The sequence below is a fragment of the Pezoporus occidentalis genome, unplaced genomic scaffold, assembly GCF_034315485.1.
Source record: "Pezoporus occidentalis ecotype Australia unplaced genomic scaffold, CSIRO_AGI_Poc_V1 ctg294, whole genome shotgun sequence".
Taxonomy (NCBI): Eukaryota; Metazoa; Chordata; class Aves; order Psittaciformes; family Psittacidae; genus Pezoporus; species Pezoporus occidentalis.
In genome coordinates, this window is record NW_026914874.1 from 108,277 (window position 1) to 125,503 (window position 17,227).

General features: G+C 45.8%; 2 protein-coding genes across 8 annotated transcripts in view; both read right to left on the reverse strand.

Moving 5' to 3' along the window:
* Positions 1–17,227, reverse strand: part of RHOC (ras homolog family member C) — a 421,559-nt gene that overhangs the window by 66,366 nt on the left and 337,966 nt on the right. Inside the window, exon 7 of one of the 2 annotated variants that reach the window (XR_009966254.1) lies at positions 14,641–14,651. The exons of the other annotated variant lie outside the window; for it this stretch is intronic. The gene's annotated coding sequence lies outside the window, so the exon portion shown is untranslated. Of the gene's footprint in view, positions 1–14,640; positions 14,652–17,227 lie in introns of those variants that run through there. 2 annotated transcript variants of the gene reach the window in all.
* KCND3 (potassium voltage-gated channel subfamily D member 3) overlaps positions 1–17,227 on the reverse strand; it is a 121,438-nt gene that overhangs the window by 31,251 nt on the left and 72,960 nt on the right. The gene's annotated exons all lie outside the window — the stretch shown is intronic.

Sequence of the window (17,227 nt, forward strand, 5' to 3'; positions counted from 1 at the left end):
CCAAGTAACAGCAGGTTTGTATACAGATCTGTGGTACTAGAATGACTGTACAAACCATGGGGGGGCAGGAATTCCTGAGCTACCTCTGTGGCTGGAGAACACGATGTATTCTGTGACGTCCCACTGCAAGCAGGCTTATGTGACCTGTCTATACCCTGGAGCAGAGGAGGGGACCTGGGCACTGCGACCTGCTGCAGTTCTGCAGCACACAGGGAAAGGACGCTAAACCAAAACCTGCCCTAAGGAAGGCATTCCTTGTTTGGAAGGAATGTGGGGAGTCCTCTAGTTGCTCTCAGATGGTGTTTGGGATTTGTGTGCTTTGAGATGTTCTAGTGTTGATGCAGCAAATATTGGAAAGCAAAATGATTTACAGTCGAAGCTTTATTTTTACCTTTGATGTTGGTGTATGACTAACAAAAAGCTTTTATGGGAATTGAGTTGAGCCTAAGAATAATTTACATCCAAGGAGAAAACCAAATATTTCAAACCACCTCCTTTATCAGCTGAACTTCCGCCCCCAATCCAAGAACTCCTTGGTATGAGGGGCTAAGTAAGAGCAGAACTCATGGTACATTAACTGCTAGCTCCTGGAAGTCTCGTGTGTTCTCCTAGGCTTGGACTGGACAGTATGGCCAAACACACGGGTGAAGGATGATCATCATCTGGCTATAACACTCTTATGTTCTGGGAAAGGCTCAGTCTCACACCAAGTGACAGGTTTTCTATGGCATTTTCAGTTTTGGTTTTGTGCATGTGTTTGGTTTGGTTTTGGTACAAATGCTTTCCTATCTAAGGCTTAATCATCTCAAGCAGAATCCTTCTCCTGCCTTTACCCGCATTAAAACCCCTCAGAATACCTCAAATCAACAGAATACTATTCATGTCTATTAACTTGGTAGCTGCTGCTTCATGCAGACACAGTTTCCGAGCTCGTGCTAAGTGACCAGATCTCCTGCCTCATTTAACAGCACTCTAAAAAGAAATCTTTCTTACTTTTCTCCTGCCGTCCCTTAGCACAATAAGGCTGAAAATTAATCATATGCCTCAAGCATGATCCCAGTGAAACCCCGGAGCGCTGGGAGAAAGCCCCTCTGTGCAGTGGGGAAAGGATAATAGGAAGTGTCTGGCTCACAGTCTGCCTTGTAGAGTTTTATTCTTACATGCAGGCTGTTAGCTCATTGCTTGGGACTTCAGAGAAGGCGCCTTAAAACGCCATCAGGCAGATCAAATTGTCTTGGAGGATTTTGCAGGGGAGATGTAGAACTTCATTTGCAAAACTATTAGAGACAGTGCAGTGAGAAATCCTGCACTGACTGGAGCAGGCTGCACAGGAGCAAGACCTGACACTCGTAATGCTGACTTCTGGATCGGCTGCAGTGTTGCCTTGTTGGATTTGTCTCTCTGGGTTTACATGGCACCTCGTGCTCTTGCAGCCACATTCTCTGCCTTTACTGGGCTGCCCTGTAATGGGAGTGATGCTGATGTTTGGAAATGTCCAAGCTTTTTGTTCAGAGTAAAACCCAGCTGGAGCTTGATCTAGATCCAGTTGCACTTCATGAGAGGCCTCCCTTTGGCTATGATGGGGTTTGGAATGAACCTATGAAGTTGCATTTGGTCTACTCCTATATTGCCATTTGCAGCTACTGCAATATTAATTGCTGGAGTGACTGGTTTTATCCCAATGGCACCATGAGGTACTAATGGCCTTATGGCATATTTGCAAGAGATATAATACCAAATGAACTCATCTATTGGATTTCAGTTACTACTGATTGGGCATGTAAAACCCCAAAGTTCTTTTTCCCAGACTGGCATGAGAGAACTCAACTTTCCCATTGATTTATTTAGTAAAAGGCAACTTGTCACCTAAAAAATTCCTTCTGTGTAGAGTGCATTTTAAGTAATTCATCAATAATCTCATTAGAGCAGCAAGAAGATAGAAGAGCGGGGTAATGATTAACATTCAGAGGGTCTAACGGGATGTTTGAGCCTGTAATAAAACAACAGGAGGCTGTGAATTCAGTAGCCTGGTAATGTGACCTCTAGTAAATCACTGCAGCTTTCTATACCTCGGTTCCCCATTTATGGAATGCAATTAGTTCTTTCTTCTTTGCCTCCTTCATTAAGTAGGTGGTAGCTGCTTCAGAGCAGGAGCTGTCCCATATGCTCTGAATATACCCAACACCCAGCAGTGCCCCCTAAGTGCTACTGCATTAATAATGTTAATATTACAAGGCAGTGGTACAGAAATGTGGGGTAAACACAGCCTGTATGTAGCTCCAGGCTTGTGCAGAGATCAGTACTCAGCATGGGCTGGATGAGTTGTGGAACATGCCTGGAGATAAGCATCTTTCCTATTTATTTTGCCAGGAATTAGATGGCAACAGATTGAGCCAGTGTTCAGTTGCTGAATTCACCTTTGGGAGGAGCTGCCCTTGCTGCCAGTCCTTGCAGTGCTCTCTCTGCACCCTGATAGATTCTGGAGCCTCCACACACGCATCCCACGTTTCCAATGACACAGCTTCAGTTTATCCCCCTTTTCGTCTCCTGATGTCCCTTCAAAGCCTCATTTCCTAACAAGGAAACACTGGGAACGCTGAGACTTGTACTTGTAAAGCTCAAGTAAAGCCTTAAACAGGCAAACCAAGAAAAATACAAGATAGGAAATGACTTTTAAGTGGCCACTCTTTAGACTGGAAAAGACTCTGAATACAGAATTTCATCACTGTCTTCTTTGTCATGTGGCTTCTGTCGTCTTTGGGTACAGAAGGGGTTGTGTGTCACTCACCCTGATTAGCAGCTATTAGCTGTGACAGCACAATGTGCTGGTGTTTTTGTCTCTGTCAGTAGGGAGAACGCTGTCAAACAGAGGTCACTGCTTCGGAGTTCTGTTTTAGCAGCAGAGGTGGCTGGACACTGCTTAGCTCCCCAGCTGGAGACAGCAATAAATAAGGTGCTGAACAGCTCATCAGATGACTTGCTCTAAAAATAGCCTCTCGGCAGCATCTCTGATGATCCCATCTCTCCGTGCAATGTTCACAGCCCCAGAAATAGGGAATCGTAGGAAAAAAGCTGGTAGATCCTATGGAATAGGGACACAGGAAGGTGCTACAGCAGGAACAACTCTGTGGAGACAGTGAAATAGGTTTTTCAGAGGTTTCACTTTTTCAGCAGCCTTTTTAAGTGTTGACTTCTCATCCAGTATCAGGTGTGGACCTGAGGAGGGGCTTCTGTTCATAAATCACCATTAATGTCCAACTGTTGTCTCCATTGGTTCCTCCAGATGCAGAAGAGATAAGAGTGCAACTGAAACCTGATAAACCTGTATCCCAGCTCCTTCCTTACCAGTAAAAGGCCTGGCTTTGGGCAGAGCATCAGGTCCAGCACCCTCCTGTCTCTGGAGCTGGCTGGCGGGCGAGTGGTCATACCCTCAGATGACTTAGTTCAGGTCACAGAGGACATGGACATGGGGACAGCTAGCTCCTGGATCAGTCAGAAGGGTGCCGTGCTTTCTCTGGTGGCTGTGTTTAAGCAGTCAAGGGACATTTCCTGCCTAGTGGTGCAAAACCGTGTGGTTCTGCCGCCTGTGAAAGCTGAAATATCTCATGGAGGATGGGAACAGAAACAATGCTGCTTCAAATGATTTACTCTTTCTGCCTCATACGGGCATTAAAAGCTCTTTGAGAGCTGCTTTATCTCTCTAACCTTTTGCCTGACGTAGCAGAGTCAAAAGAAGATTTCACTCCAGCCTGTAAGCTTCTGCTTTTAGGACAATAAGGACAGAATAATAACATTATGTACCATACAATAGGATATGATTTTGAAAGCTTTTTTGCATGAAAGAGATAAAATAGAGCATGGAATTAGCATGTAGCTTTCCAGGTGCAAGAGATCCTTTTTTTTACACTGTAAGTAAATTGCTGTGCAATGTTTTCATTTGCACAAAGGAGGAAAAATAGCATCTAAAATTGAGCTAGGATGTTTCAGTTGCATTGCAAGACTGTGTGTGTCGCAATTGACAGCTCAGAGGAGCTCATGCCCCTCCATCTAATAGGTGCAAGTCCAATGTAATCATGCTAATGCTGCTTTGAACCTCCAGTGAAATAATGATCTTGTCACTTCTAATGATGCCATGAAAACAAAAGCTAATATTACTCATTCCTTTCTTAGCTTTGCATGTCAGGGAATTAACAGCTCTGGTACAGGGAATGGGGATACTGAGATCTTTTGTTTGGGGTTTAATTCATGGTTCCTCTGCCACTTTAGCTGTTGTATCTGCCTTGCTGAAGTTACCCCATCAAACCCCCCAGAGCAGAGCGAGCTGCTGCTCCCTTGTGCCTGTTTCCTGCCCTGTTGGGTTTTATCCTGTCACTTGTTTGTACCCCTGGGTACGCAAGGCTGCTGTTGCCTTTTTCAGCAGAGGCATACAGACTTCATGTGTGCTGTATTAAATACCTGTGCCCTGGGAAGGTGGGAAGAGGGCCCTGGGGCTGCGGGGTCAAAGATGTTGTCTGATGGATTGAATGCAGATGTGTGACACAGAACCAGTGATAGAGCATTCCTGGAGGCTGAAAGCTGCCTTTGTTCTATGGCCTCAGGATAGACAGGTCCACTTTCCATCTGATTTTTCCACGAGGGATATCAAGGTATTTTCAGAGCTGTTCTGGACGAGTGTTGTGAGGCTGAATTAGTTAATGCTGGCATGGTATTGTGCAAATACAGAGGGGTTTTGTGGGTCCTCTGCAGACCCAGTCTCCGTAATCCGTGTCCATAAAGCCAGTCTGGTGTGTTAATGTCAGCTTGTTAAATATACTAATCCTGGAAGGAACGGGAGGCACTGATGAAACCTGCCACGTGAGGAGCCTTGTGGTGCCTCCTCAAAGAGCGTGCTGCAAACAGAGCCATAGCAGCTTTGAAGCAAGAGCATCTATAAACAGGCTGTCAAACGGCAGACTTAAACAGCAAATCAGCTGTGTCCGGGGAAGTACAGAGCCAATTTCATGCTAGGATTCTTTTACATTAAATATACTTATTTTCTGCCTTGTTTTGAGCTGGGCTGCTCCCCAGCTGGGTATTCAACTTCTGCACTATCTGGCTTGCATTTACACTACTGTTTTCTTTTTCCCTGGCATATTTTATTCGATAACGCTTCCATGGATGCTCTCATCCTCCCTAGATATGCTGCTGAAATTACATCCCTCAGCCACGCTGTGAGGGATGAGTGCGTGTTGTGGTAGATGCATATCTGTGCTCACAGCAGGGGCTTATCTTCGGGACACAGATTCATTTGATGTTTAGTAAAGCTGTGGTCAGCAGTTACTTAGGAGGGATTTTGCAGGGAACGTTGCCTTTTTGAGTGCGTTCTGGTTTATAAACTCATATTTCATACTGAGTTTTGTGTAATAACAGGACTAAAAATTGTGTCTGACATCACAGAACCCCAGCCTGGTTTCTGTTGGAAGGGACCTTAAAGCTCATTGAGATCCAACCCTTGCCACGGCCAAGGACCCGTTCCACTAGAGCAGCTTGCTCCAAGCCCCTGTGTCCAACCTGGCCTTGAACACTGCCAGGGATGGGGCAGCCACAGCTTCTCTGGGCACCCTGTGCCAGCGCCTCAGCACCCTCACAGGGAAGAGCTTCTGCCTAAGAGCTCATCTAAATCCTGAAGAAAGGTCTGATGCTGTTAGACCTTTTTCTTTACTATCAGAACTGGAAGTGCGGTGAAACTGGAAGCTAGGACACCTAAACCTGAGAGGGATTTCTGTAGTGCAAGGTGTTATCTCATTGGAACTCACTGATTCAAGGTGGGGATTTTGCTGGAGATTCATTAACGTACCAGTCAACCATCTCTTTATTAACACTGAGATCATGTAGTCACTTCACCTGGGATGAAGAAGGATCACTGAGGAGATGCTAATTCTGTGGCTTCTCTAACAGTGAGCATTCAAGAGGCAGGTTATTCCCTAATGACTTCCTCAGGGGGGAGCCCGTACAAACCCTTGCCAAAGCCAAACGAAGGGATTAGATGGCCTCGGGGTGGGTTGTAGCCGGTTTGTTCCTGTACTTGTACCAGAAAGGTGACCTAGCTGAAGGTCTCTGACAGCAGCTGGTAGCATAAATATTCCTTACAACAACAGCAGGCACTGCCCAAAGAAACAGGAATGTTTATGTAGACTCGGGAATAAACTGAGTAGGTTATTTAATACACTGAGGGTTGAGAATACTTAATATATGCACACACTGGTTCCATTTATTCTTCCTGGCTTGGATCAGTTTCTCAGCCTGTAGGCAGTTAAAACAGATGGTCTGAATTTGGGTAACATTCAGACCTTGAGTTGATGCTAAAAATGGAATTTCATTGGCAAGGAAAGTAGATCAGAAAGCTAAAGCCCCTAGTTCTGAAATGATGAAAGGCTTCTAATCAAGTCTTCTCTATTACCATTCATTAAAAGGAGCTGGGGAAGAAATGGTATTAGAGACCTTTGAGAAAGGGATGTCGATGGGAGTGGGAGCACCTTCCTTCTGCTAGGAGCCTGTGTGTCTGCAAACCTGGCTTGGTGTGAGACATGGGTGTCAGTGTTGCTTCCTGAAGTCCTGCAAGCTGGATGGGAGCTACAGTGGGATGGGAACAGAAGCAACTTTATCTCCTTCAGTCACAGCAGTGCTGAGAGGAGCCTCTTTGCATATCCTCTATTAATACCGCTCACACTAATAATCCTTTCCACGCTAACATTGTTATCCACCTGAGTCAGGTTCTGGAATTTCATCGCCTCTGCACATTGTGACTTGAACCATACCTGAGGCTTCAGTCAGAGATTTCTTTGCTCTTCATCATTTCCAAATGTGTGGCAGCTGCTAGAAACCTTTCTTTGTTGCAGCTGACAGGAATTACACAAAGCAAATGGGGAAGCTGTACCAGTTAACACCGTGGTCCCAATTCAGCACGTTGTTTCAGCCCTCGCTTCGCATTAAGCACGCACTTAATTCCTGTTCACTGAAAGCATAACGTGCTATTTAAATCCTTTATTTCAAGTGGTACTAAGATGAATGTTTGTTCTTTGCATGTGGCAAAGCCAAGCTAATTTGCTGCTGTTACTCCTCTCCCTTTCCCCTCAAACCACTGCTAGAAATGACCTTTCTCCAAGTGGAGAATTGCTTGTGCTTTAGCTCTGCCAGCAAACACATCTTTAGAGATGGTGTCAGAGACCTTCTGTTTGTCCTCTCTTGATGGCTGATGGGGACCATCTGCCTTGATCTGTGGATGTCACTGTCACAGTACCAGGTAATAAAAGTAAGGGCTTAAATCTGAAACATCCTGTTGGTCTGCATGACTCGGAAACGATGTGCAGGGTCATTGCCTACTGCTTCACAGAAATAGCAGTTTACAAAGTCATACACACCTCTGGGTTTCTTTAAAAATAAGTGAATTGAGCTTGTTCAGCCTGGACAAGAGAAGGCTCCTGAAGGGGAGACCTGAGAGCAGCTCCAGTGCCTGAAGGGGCTGCAGGAAAGCTGGAGAGGGGCTTGGGACAAGGGATGTAGGGACAGGCCAAGGGGAATGGCTTGAACCTGCCAGAGGGGAGACTGAGATGAGCTCTTAGGCAGAAGCTCTTCCCTGGGAGGGTGCTGAGGGGCTGGCACAGGGTGCCCATAGAAGCTGTGGCTGCCCCATCCCTGGCAGTGTTCAAGGCCAGGTTGGACACAGGGGCTTGGAGCAAGCTGCTCTAGTGGAAGGGGTCCCTGCCCGTGGCAGGGGTTGGAGCTGGAGGAGCTTTAAGGTCCCTTCCAACCCAAGCCAGGCTGGGATTCTGTGTTTCCTTTTTTCTGGTTTCTCCATGACCACTTAACAAAGCATTAACTAGTTTTTCAGGTGGAAAAGAAAAACGTAAACTGTTGATCTGTTATTCACAGAAAAAGAGGAATTGACTCCAGTGTAGCATCAGTATAGACAAGCTGAATTTCACTTTGCAGTAAGCATCTCCAGTCTTAACCTCCACACCGCACTGTCTTTTATTCCTAATGTTTATTCATTCAGCTTTTCAGAGAAAACTCTGTTCGTTCAGTTCTTGCAGTGCTGATACATCTCACAAAAAGAGATCTCAGTTTTCTTTTGCTTCATGCATCACCAGGCAGCTCTGCTGTCTTCCAAGTTTTTCATCCTCAGATCTCAGTTTCAGTAGTGAGAGATGGAGCAGAAAAAGCTTTCTTATTTTTTTTTTTAGTCTTTTATTTTTTTAATTTCATTTTAGCCTGCTGAATTTAACAGCATTTTGGTAGACGGAGCTGTCTCCATTTGAGAGCGTTACTTTGGATTTGAAATCTGTTGAGTTGACTTAGCAGGAAACACCAAATATATTATCCGGGCTGTTATTTTTCTGCACAGAAAACGAGCCCAGAGGAAGCATTTGAGTGGTCCCCAGGAGCAGGGGGTGTTGGTGCTAATTTCACGCCAGTCTGAAGCTCTTCACACTGGAGTATTTCAAGTGAAGAGCAACTGCTCCGTGTCGGCGCACCTCAAACCCGCAGCAACGCTGATCCCACGCTGGAAGTCTGCGTGTGTCATAGGGCAAGTTGCAGAACAAAGCAGAGTCCATCAAGGACAGGGTCACAATCCATCTCCTGTGCTTTTGGGCTTGGCAACTTGCAAAGGTCCTCGGTTCCCTGAACCTAGGAAGTTCCATTTGATTCTTTCCTTTCCGACATAAAGCCCACCCCTCTCTCTGTATATCCCCACTGTGGGTTTTTCCCTGTGCTGGTGTGTTGTTATTTGCAAGGACTCCTGCTCCTTGGGCATTGAAGCTTTTCACCCTGCCTCTGACAGCAGGTTCTTCCTTGGTCAATATTTCATGTAATTTAGATTCTAATGCAGGCACTAAGACACAAACCCCTTTGTCAGAATTAGCCCCTGCAGTGCTCTGGGCAGTGGGCTCTTTGCCCTTTATACCATAGAGCAGTGGGCTGTGTAGGGGTTGTCATGAGACACCAGGCTCTGATTTAATCACAGTCAACCTCAGCTGGTGGGCTGGCCCTGCATGGAGGCAGGAGAGAGGCTGCAGCCTCCCCCTGATGCACAGAGGTGTTCTGCCAAATGTGCTTAAAGAACTTACTGTATGCACAGTTACTGATCAGTTTATGATGTAGCATTGTTGTAATTGGACTACTATGTCAGTCATTATAATCTGTAGATGAACAGAGGTATATATTCTGTACAATACAGAGCACATGTCATAGAATCCCAGCCTGTTTTGGGCTGGAACGGACCTTAAAGCTCCTCCAGCTCCAACCCCTGCCACAGGCAGGGACCCCTTCCATAGAGCAGCTTGCTCCAAGCCCCTGTGTCCAACCTGGCCTTGAACACTGCCAGGGATGGGGCAGCCACAGCTTCTCTGGGCACCCTGTGCCAGCGCCTCAGCACCCTCACAGGGAAGAGCTTCTTCTAAAAGAAGGCCAATTAAAAGTGAAGCAGCAGCTTTGCAGCCACCCCCTGCTTTGTCTTGTGTTTGCTCATTGAGACCCAAAACCTCATTGAGACCCATCAAGCATCAACGGTACTCAGGAAATATTAGGACAAATTTCTGAGCATTATTGTCTGCCTGACTGTCCCCTGATAGAGGCAGCTGGCATGTTAGCAGTTGAGAGCTTCTCTTTTCCATAATACCCCCTTTTTTATAAGTGTTTATTTTAATGGAACATAAAATGCCCCAGATTAAGCATTATTTGTTTCTGGCTGCATTCACTAAAGGCTTTTAAAATTACTTCATTCATTATTAATTCATGAAAAATCCTTACAGTACTTGGAGTGAAAGCCTTACACAATTACCTGATAGCAGAATTGTCTTTGCTAGCACCTTAAAGCTCTCTGTGAGAGGATCCTCTTCACAGAACTGCAGGCTGGAGAGGGCAGTCAGCACATGGAACAATTCGACTTTTCCCCTAATAGCAGGGTTGAAGGCTCCTGCCCTGTCATGAATTCTTAACTGTGGTGTCAGCTTAAAGGGGTGGGTTTTTTTTTTTGCTTTCATTTTATCCTTGTCTTTGGCTTTTCTGTCTTTTTTTTTTAAGCAGCTTGAGCGTCCATGCTGAGCCATGTCACATTCCGAATGATGCACATACTGTGAATTTTAATGAGCTGCTAACACTGATTATACAAAAAGCCATCTCAGAAATATTTACCAAGTCAAAAAAAAAAAGAAAGAAAGAAAGAAAAGCCTATGGGGAACTAATTAGCTTTTTAAGAATTGGCTTTTGAAAAGCTCAGATTCTGGACAAGTTGAACTTGGAGTTGGGAGCAGTTTCAAGAGAGTTGATACAAGCGCAAGAAGAAGGAGTAAATTGTAATGGAGTATTGCACATCTCTGGCCTGGTTAGAAGGCGCACTGGGAGCTGGATCTATAATTGATTCACACTCTAAAAGCTTTCTGAGAGAGGGATGGAGTGCTTGGATTGTCTATAAAGCTATTGTAACCTTAATGCAGGGATGAGCACACAGGGACGCAAGTCACTGGAGCAGTGGCCAGTTCCCTCCACTGTGTTCGGGACAGCAGGTCTAGAAGCAGCCTGTTCTGGATCTATGGCTAAGGGGCAGAACCACAGAGCAGCCCAGCTGAGGTTGGTCCTGGGTTGGAGACCATCCACTCTAACCCCTGCTCAGAGCAGGATGCTCAGGGCAGTGGCAGTTGGGTTTTTAATATCTCCAAGGATGGAGGCTCAATGATCACTGTGGACAAATCATTCCAGTATTTGGTCACCCTTGCAGTAAGAAACATGGGGAATGCTCTCAACCTGGAGACAGTTCTCCTCATGCACTCTTTTTCTTGCTACAGTATTTGAAGTTTTGCCTCCTTGGGGAGGTAGCTGTGCTTTAGTGCTGGGTGTACAGGAGCACTGAGATGCAAAACTAAACCTCCTTTATAGATCCCAGACTGCTTTGGGTTGGAAGGGACCTTAAAGCTCATCCAGTTCCAACCCCTTGCCGTGGGCAGGGACACCTTCCACTAGAGCAGCTTGCTCCAAACCCGTCCACCTTGAACACTTCCAGGGATGGGGCATTGCAATATGGAACATTAGCAATCACATTTGTGATTTAAGCACTGACATCAGCGTTTAAAAAAAAGAATAGTAGAAATTTGAGAAACTGTGTTGTTTAGGGTCTGTATTTTATGGATAGAGATAATAAGATGTAGAGAGAAGTGTACAGCTCACATTAATTCTAGACATCAGATACCCCTTTCACTCTCATCCCAATAAACCTGACTGACTTTATGCACTTCACTATTTGATCGTAATTCTTAGACTGTTGAAATAGAGCTTTTGATCAGGAAAGGTAATTCTGTGCAAATAGACAGAATTATAGCTATTCTTAAATACCAAATATTTCAAACTATTATTTCAAGAGGAGCTTAAGTGCTTAAATATAATTAAAGAAATCAAGCTGTTAAGGAGATTATCAAATTAAAACAGCTTTTCTGTAAACTAGTGAAAAAGCTGTTCTATAGGAACTGTGAGAAAGGGGTGAGGCGGTGGCACAGGGTGCCCATAGAAGCTGTGGCTGCCCCATCCCTGGCAGTGTTCAAGGCCAGGTTGGACACAGGGGCTTGGAGCAAGCTGCTCTAGTGGAAGGGGTCCCTGCCTGTGGCAGGGGTTGGAGCTGGAGGAGCTTTAAGGTCCCTTCCATCCCAAACCAGTCTGGGATTCCATGATCCTGCTGAGAACACCAGCATACGCTGTGCTTGGTTGCTCTCTGTGTGGTTACAGGGTTACACAGACAGAGGTGCCCACAAGCTGCTCTCCAGGGCAGAAGCAGGATGTGAAGACGTGCACCATCCCTTCTGATGCTAGCTGGTACCCATGAGCTTCTGTCTCAGCGGTCACTTAGAGGTCACCAGCTGTTTCTGACACCTTTCCTGGTCTCTGCCCCAGGCTGTTGGCCCTCTTCATTTGCAGTGCCAGGAGCCTAGGCCCGGGGCTCTATCCTTATCTGTATTTTTGAATACCTTCTCCATTTGTTCCTCTAAGCATGTGTTAATATTAATAACGCATAGATAATTTGTCTGAGTAAGAAATCAAATTCACCTACATGCTGCCAGATCTACGCCTCCAGGGAAGCGTTCCGAGTCTAGAGCTGGGTGAATAATTCTATTCTATTTCAGACTCCTCTTTCTTCAAAGGCAGACGAAAGGAGCATGTTCACGAGTATCAGTTTCTCTTGAAACAGTTTGGATTTTTGTTAGGGTAAAAGAAATGAATCCAAACTGTGAAGTTTTAAATGAAAGCAAGGAAAGCCAGTTCAAAATGTAGGCTTTTTTGTGCATAGTTCAGTTTCCCTTGTCTGTAATTGATTAAAAACACTGCAGCTTTAACATGATTTTTCTTCTAAATAGTAAATAAGAAGAAAAATAGCCCTGCATGAAACTCCTGGTTATTTTCTTCACCAGCAGAGTATTTTATCATCCTGAGCAAAAATTAGCTGGAGTTGTTGAAGTTTGCCAGTGATTGATAGTGTCACCTTAAATGTTACTAGTCAAAACTTGTTTTCTCCTTTTTCACTCCTCCAGAATTCAGGTAGGCAGTGTGCCAGGCTGGAAAATTCCCTTTTGTGCAGTTTGGAAAGTCAGCAGCAAGAGCCTTGTTGTCGCTGGGAACATCACATTGGATTAGGAAACAGGGACAAGTGTCCTAGCACCTGGAGCACGTGCAGCGGTGCTGAGCAAGCCACCAGCCTGGCAGCAAGGGGGAATGGTGGCAGCAGGACACAGGCTGGCAGGGGGACTGGGACTGGGTGAGGTGTGGGGTGGATGAGAAGCTCCCCATGACCCAGCTTCAGTGGGTGCTTGAGCCCAGGACCACCCCCCTGGGCTGGGCTGCACCCATAGAGCATGAGCAGCAGCTCAAGGAGGGGATCCTGCCCCTCTGCTGTGCTCTGGGGAGATCCCCCCTGCAGCCCTGACCCAGCTCTGGGTCAGCAGCACAAGAGGGATGTGGAGCTGTTGGAGCGAGGGCAGAGGAGGCCATGGAGATGCTGCGAGGGCTGGAGCAGCTCTGCTCTGGAGCCAGGCTGAGAGAGCTGGGCTGGGGCAGCCTGGAGAAGAGAAGGCTCCTGAAGGGGAGACCTGAGAGCAGCTCCAGTGCCTGAAGGGGCTGCAGGAAGCCTGGAGAGGGGCTTGGGACAAGGGATGCAGGGACAGGCCAAGGGGAATGGCTTTAACCTGCCAGAGGGGAGACTGAGATGAGCTCTTAGGCAGAAGCTCTTCCCTGTGAGGGTGCTGAGGCGCTGGCACAGGGTGCCCAGAGAAGCTGTGGCTGCCCCATCCCTGGCAGTGCTCAAGGCCAGGTTGGACACAGGGGCTTGGAGCAAGCTGCTCTAGTGGAAGGGGTCCCTGCCCATGGCAGGGGTTGGAGCTGGAGGAGCTTTAAGGTCCCTTCCAACCCAAACAATTCCATGATTCTATGGCAAAGGATGCTGACAAACTAGAAATGCAGGCTGTGTTTTCCTGGAGCTGCAGGAAAGCCCTGGTCAGTGGTGTTGTCCTATGCTCAATTTAGGGAGCCTTTGGGTCGGGTGACCCTGATCTCTGAAAGCCCCCCAGCCTGGGGCTGCTTCCAGGGAGCTTTGCTGGAATCTGCTCATCCCACCCAACCGTGCTGGACTGGGCAGCATCTCCTGAGATGCCATTTGTCCATTCATCAGCACAGAAATCACTCCTCTCCTCCCTGGTGTGTGTCTCCATCGCTTTCTGACAGTACCACCTATGAGCGTGTGTACACGTGTGTGCTTCACACACAGTCTGAGTTGTCTTATCTGGTTTAGTTTTGATCTTCAGAACTGTGTTCTAACGTATTTGCTGCAGAGTTACACAATGTGCATGATGTTCCCCTTCTCTGGTCATGCTTGGAAAGTTGATTTTAAACTTGGCCTTATAAATGTATTTTTCTCCCAGATGAGAGAGCAGGCAGCTTGTGATGAGAGTGAACTTGCTAATAAAAATAATGAATATGCAAAGGGACAGTCACCATATTCAATCCCTGCTTTGTTTCTCTGAGTGTGTTTAAGTATTGCATGAATAGAAACAGATTATAAGAATAAATCAGTTGTGGCCTTCACCTTGGGATGAAGTTGAATGACGGTTCTTGTCTCTGTAGATACCTCAGGTCCTTTACCTTATATTTTATGCATGTGGGCAGCTGATTCTTATGCACAGTCATAAGTAGTTGAAGAGACACAAAAGGCTGTGTGGTCCCTTTTATGCCATCACTGCTGCACAGGGAAATTGCCATTTTGCAGTTTCCATCAGTGAAGCTGTTGTCTAGTCCTGAATCCTGTGTCTGGCTCTTCCCATCACAGCTTGCAGGGCTGGTGGATTCACAGCTTCCCTCTGAGCACCTCTTATTTTCTAATTTCCTTGCTGTCTTAGAAGATTTTTCTCTGTTATTTGCACAAACTGAGGTTCAAGCCAGCATCTGCTCCTTCATTCCCATGCCTGCTGTGAAGAAGCCTCTTTCCTTTCCAGATTACTACAGGTAGTTAAGGCACATTGTGTTTTCCTCTCAGTCTTTATTTTCTCTGAGGTACTACATGGAGATGCCTGCAGAAAAGCGAGCATTTCTGAATTTGTTACTTGTGATATCTTGTTCTTCCTATTGCGGAGCTCTCCCTGTAGATAGGACTCTTCGAATGCTGAGGCCGAGTTGATGCCTTCATAAAAAACCCACTTGACGACGAATCCATTCTCTTGCAATCACTGATTCGCCACCCTTCCTCCAGGTACAAACCACCACAGATAACACAATTTCCATTTCTCTAGGGGAGTGATATGCAGCAGGCTCATTTCCCAAGGTTATTTTGGAACAGACAAGCAAACAAAACCAAGCTGAACAAAACATTAACACCACCCCCCTCCCAACAAGCAGGAGCCCAGATCTGTGTTTTTATTCTTGTCTTGCCCATAGAAGAAGGAGAGAAGTCAGAATTCAAATGTCTCACAGGTGTTGTCTGCAAAAGCAGCGTGCCATTTGGAGCTGTCAGCCTTGTGTATTGTGACTGGCACAGAAGCTGCTCTACCTCTTCCCTGTGATCAGTACGAGAGCTGTAAGAGCCACACCAAGGGATGGAAGTTACAAACAGGTCTTAGCTTGGCCAGGGAATGGGGAGGGAGAAGTGCCATGGGTTGGTTTCTTTGGATGGGGTTTTTTGGGTAGTTCTGGCATAAATGAGAAACAAAGCAGGCGTTGAACTCCTGATTTAGTAAAAGCTGTGGCTGACCTTTAAGCTGCTGGATTCAGCACATGGATTTCCTTTGACTTCTGCACATTTTAAGGTACATTTTGCTCCTTTTGTATTCACGGGGCAGTTAAGCCCCTGCAAATCTATAGCAGCAGCAGTGAGATTTCAGCCCTCTTCTATCTAGTGCTGGATCAAAAGCACCTCCTAAAAACATCTCACATTTGAACTTTTCTTAGGGGTACAAAACCTCTGCTTTGCTTTGAGGAAGGCAGGCAGGAGGAACGGAAGCCATCCTTCCCCAGGCTGCTGAGCTCCTTAAGCTCAGAGTAGCTGGAGCTACTGTGTTTTTAGTGTGTGGTTTTTAGTATTACTTTAAATCCAGTGAAGCAAACTGGAAAGCAGTGTAGTTAAAGCTCTGCAATTAAAGCGGGGCTGTACAAGTGTGGCTGAGTGGAGATGTGGATATGATCTGCCTAATAAGTAGTAAATCTGGGCATCAACCTGGATGAAACGGCGTTTAAGTTCCGTCTTTATTCACTGTGCGCTGCTCCAGACTCATTCATTGCAGTGCAAATGAACTGTAATGCCTGGAATCCACAGTGCTTTTGTTTTCATCCTGGAGAGAGCTCCACTGGTCACACTGGGTTTGGTTGCTGACTGCAAATTTCCCACTCAAAGGAGCCTTATTCCCACTTATGACACTTAACAATTGTACCTCACGTAGTAACATCATCCCCTGAAAGCAGTGGTGAAACTTCCCTACCCTTCAGCGTGAGTGTGATGGGTTCCATATAACCTCAGGAAAGTGATGTTTAAACTCTAAATGATTTCAGAGAGCTCCTTACAGGGATGAGGCTGCTCAGTTCAGAACCTCCAGCCTTGTCTGGGTTTATGTATATGAGCTGGTAAGGTTGTGGTATGTAATTTTTATTTGGTATAATTGTGCTTTGAACAGGAAAGCATCCAGGTCCTTGTCTTTTCCCTGTCCTGTCTGAATCACATCTGTAATACCAGAACAGCTGAAGTTCCTTGCCTTCCTTCTGAAGCAGACTGCTTAAGCACTAAGCCCTGGTAATCCAGTTTATGTTTTCATAACAGTAAATATAATATGAAGATATGCACAGCTTGTGCTTGATGTAAGCACTGAGATCATGACAGTGTTCCTAAATCCTTTTATTTTAAGATTTCTTTACTTGATAAACTTCATGTTGTCTTTCCTTTGGTATTTCAAGCTGGGCTTTAACCCAAAACGAGCCTCCTGTATCTCTGCCACTCTGGGGAAAGCTTCCTTTTCCCTGGTGATTCACTGGTACAGGAGACATCAAGATACCATCTATGGGACGTTCAAGCGACAGGCAGAAGCTCTAAGGTTCTTCATGTGACCTTGGACAGCATCAGCAAGCTCTTTTCTCCTCCTTGCCTAGAAGTGAGGGGCTATTACTCCCTTCCCTCTAATCCCTAGTGTTTTCTTTTGCTCTTTATATAAGAGACTTTGCTCTTTGCACTGTCACAGTGCCAAGTATGTATTTTCATCATCGTTATTTACACTTTGATTAAGCATATTGTTCAGTAGATGACATTAATAATATCAAAATGCCATTTTATACAATATTTAAGATCAGAATTTTCTATTGGAAATCAGTAGGAACATCTTCCTAAGAAATCAATGACCCCAAAGCCCCTTCTTACATAAGTAGTATCTATATTTGTCAGTGCCAATATAAGATGCTGTGGTTATCTATCTGTCCATGGCCTGGACAGGACTCAGTGCTGCATTGCTCAGAGGCAGGCAGTTAGCTGTCAGGAGTGGATGACTTTTAGCCTTGCACCAGTACAATTTAAATGAGAAGCCTGGAGCTGAAAGGCTCCATTTCCCATTAACAGACCCCTCCTGTGGGTTACTTTGTCATTGGACTTCAGCCCTTACACAAGAGGCTCCTTTAACTAGGAAGGGTTAGTCCTTCCCAAGTCCTTCACTACTCAAGGTGACTGAGCAATTCCCTGCTG